Source organism: Lotus japonicus, chromosome 4 (genome assembly GCF_012489685.1).
Source record: "Lotus japonicus ecotype B-129 chromosome 4, LjGifu_v1.2".
Classification (NCBI taxonomy): domain Eukaryota; kingdom Viridiplantae; phylum Streptophyta; class Magnoliopsida; order Fabales; family Fabaceae; genus Lotus; species Lotus japonicus.
Genome location: NC_080044.1, coordinates 50,580,311 through 50,584,241, shown reverse-complemented (window position 1 = coordinate 50,584,241; position 3,931 = coordinate 50,580,311).

Sequence of the window (3,931 nt, the reverse complement as noted above, 5' to 3'; positions counted from 1 at the left end):
ATACGGCGTAGGTCGGCGCGATCATCGCCGGCGCGGTGGTGGTCGACACGGCGGTCGCGCCGGCGGACGAAACAACAACCGTCCCGTACTGGACGACCAAGAGCAGGAAGCTTCCTCGGAGGGGGTCCACTCAGTGGCGCCGTCGCCGGCGTCATTGGTGAATGCAGCTCCGGGAAGACCTTCAGATCTGATCGCTAAATCAGATCCAGGTGTTCGGCGGCGTTCAACGCCGCCTGACTACGTGAACTTGGAAGATCTTAAAACAACTGCTCCACGGAGAGCGCAAGAGGCAGTGACAGGTATCACGCCTGCGGCTTTGCAACAAATGTTAGATACCTTGCAGAAGGTGCAGTCCCAAAACGAGCAGTTGCAAGCCCAAGTTGAGTATCTTACTCAGCGGCAGAATTTTAAGCAAGAACAACGCCTGGAGGCGGAGGATGTAGTTGAATTCCAACCTTTTGTTCCAGCCATCACTAGGGTGGACATTCCAAAGCACCTGCAAACCATGGCATTAGACGCCTTTTCGGGCGAATCTGATCCTATGGAGCATCTTAGATACTTTAATACTAAAATGGTGATCGGCGGTGCGTCGGATGCGGTAAAATGTCGATTATTGCCTTCCACGTTCAAGGGCATGGCGATGCAGTGGTTCATTCGACAACCGCCCTTCTCCATTGATAATTTCACTGATCTGTCCACTAAGTTTCTGACTCAATTTTCCGCCAATAAAACCACAAAAGCAACAATGTTTGATCTCATCAGCATACATCAGCAACCAGGCGAGAAATTAAAAACCTACATGGCACGCTTCAGCAAGATGGCGGTGCAGTTGGAGGATGAAAATCCAGATGTCTGTTTGGCGTCATTCAAAAATGGCCTTCGGGCGGGCGATTTGAATAGAGACTTAACAAGGCGACCGGCGAAGGATATGATGGATCTTCGCGCTCGTGTTCAAGAGTTCATATTGATTGAGCAAGATGACCAGAAGAAACAAGAAAGAGAGGAAGGACGTAAGCAGTCTCAATCTGGCGGTGTTTCACAAGACAAATCTAAGGCGGGGAAGGAAACCAGGATAGCGCAAACCCCCCGTGTACCAAGACCGGGACCATACCACAACTCTAAACCTGGCTTTCAAAATACATGGCACAGAAACTCACAAGGTCCCGCTGCTGCCACAGCTGGTCAGCCTGGTGCTTCGCCAACGCCAATCCCACTTACTAAGTTGAATGCACCCTTAAGTACCATTTTAAGGGCGGTTGGACAGACCAACGTTGTGCAGTACCCACCACCCCCACGGCGGCCGCCAGCTAACGTGGACACCAATAGGTGGTGCGAGTACCACAGAGCGTTGGGGCATACGACAGATAATTGCTGGAATTTAAGGCGGGAAATTGATCGCTTGATTAAAGCTGGCCATTTGGCAAACTTTGTCAAAGACACAGCAGCGCCGGAGGTAGCTAAAATCACTCAAGGGGACAAAGGTAAAGGTAAAGAGATAGTTGAAGAGTTGGGCGATCCTGCTGGGGAATGCTTATCTATTGCAGGAGGATTTGGCGGGGGTGCAATTTCAAGTAAGGCTAGAAAACGCTACGTGGCGGCAGTACACTCAGTACAGGAGTCGAACGAAGGCGAGTGTTGGGTGAATCATTCCCCTATTATATTCACCCCTCAGGATTTTGCGCATGTAATTCCCCATGACAACGATCCAATTGTGGTAACAATTAGGGTTAACAATTATGTGACAAAGAAGGTATTCTTAGACCAGGGATCTTCGGCAGATATCATCTATGGAGATGCCTTTGATCGCCTGGGACTAAAGGAATCAGATTTGAAACCATACAGGGGAACTTTGGTGGGATTCACAGGAGACCGTGTCAGTGTGCGGGGATACGTCGAAATTCCGACTGCCTTTGGAGAAGGAGAGTTTGTCAAGAAGTTTCAAGTAAAGTACTTAGTATTGGCGTGTAGAGCCAATTACAACGTACTCTTGGGGCGAGACACCCTCAACAAGGTCTGTGCGGTCATCTCAACTGCTCATTTAACTGTTAAATATCCCGCCTGCAACGGGAAGGTCGGGATATTGCGTGTAGACCAGAATGCAGCAAGGGAATGCTATTTGAGGAGCGTGGCGCTCTATGGGCGGAAGGCCGCCAAGGAGAGCCACCGAATTACAGAAATCTTCCCACAAGAAGGATTTAGCTTGGACCCAAGAGATGATGCTGATGATTTTCGCCCACAACCGCTGGAGGAAACCAAGCAGGTGCAAGTCAAGGACAAGTTTCTAAAGATTGGCAGTGGTTTGACAACAGAACAAGAGGACAGACTAATCACCCTTCTGGGTGATAATCTAGATCTCTTCGCATGGACCATCAATGATGTACCAGGGATTGACCCCAAGGTGATCACTCACAAACTAGCCATACGACCAGGGGCGACCCCAGTCATCCAACCAAGGCGAAGAATGAGTGAAGAAAAGAACAAGGCTGTACAAGTAGAGACTGAAAAATTGATCAAGGCCCGCTTCATCCGTGAGGTACAGTACCCAACGTGGCTCGCCAATGTTGTGATGGTCAAGAAGGCCAATGGGAAATGGCGAATGTGCACGGACTACACGAGCCTGAACAAAGTGTGTCCCAAAGATTCGTACCCACTTCCCAATGTTGACAAGCTTGTGGATGGAGCTTCAGGGAATGAACTTTTAAGTCTCATGGACGCTTATTCGGGCTATAATCAGATTATGATGCATCCCTCGGATGAGGAAAGTACAGCATTCATGACCAATCAGGCGAACTATTGTTACAAGACAATGCCTTTTGGTTTGAAGAATGCAGGAGCTACGTACCAACGGCTCATGGACAAAATTTTTTCAAAGCAAGTAGGCAGGAATATGGAGGTGTATGTGGATGACATGATTGTAAAATCCGCCAGGGCTAGTGATCATGGTGGCGACCTTAAAGAAGCGTTTGATCAGTTAAGAACATATCAAATGAAGTTAAACCCTGAGAAGTGTTCTTTTGGGATCCAGGGAGGAAAATTCTTGGGATTTATGTTAACATCAAGAGGAATAGAAGTAAACCCAGATAAGGGAAGGGCGATCTTGGAAATGAAAAGCCCAACAAGTGTAAAGGAGGTTCAGCGTTTGACAGGGCGAATGGCCGCCTTGTCGCGTTTCTTGCCAATGGCGGGTGACAAAGCAGCCCCGTTCTTCACATGTTTAAAAAAGAATTCAAAGTTTCAGTGGACAGAGGAATGCGAACAAGCTTTTACCAAATTGAAAGAAACATTGGCCACATTACCGGTACTCTCCAAGCCAACACCAGGCGTTCCATTAGTGCTCTATTTGGCGGTTACTGACAAGGCGGTAAGTACGGTTTTGCTCCAGGAAGAAGGAAAAAAGCAGAAAGTTATATATTTCGTGAGCCATACTTTACAGGGGGCAGAATTGCGGTACCAAAAAATTGAAAAGGCGGCTTTGGCGATTCTGAAAACTGCAAGGCGCCTCAGACCTTACTTCCAAAGTTTCCAAGTCAAAATTAAAACTGATGTTCCTTTAAGGCAAGTACTTCAGAAGCCTGATTTATCAGGGCGATTGGTTAGCTGGTCAGTTGAGCTGTCAGAGTATGACTTGCAATATGAGCCAAGGGGCCAAGTCACAGTCCAGAGTTTAATTGACTTCGTGGCGGAATTAACACCCACTGAAGGAGAGAAGACTCAAGGAGAATGGGTCCTGTCTGTGGATGGATCCTCTAATAACACTGGAAGTGGGGCGGGAATAACAATCGAAAGTCCAGATAAAATGATCATTGAACAGTCTCTCAAGTTCGAGTTCAAGGCGAGCAATAATCAATCTGAGTACGAGGCTCTGATTGCCGGCTTAAGGTTGGCCATTGAATTGGGAGTCCAGAAGTTATTTATCAAAGGAGATTCGCAG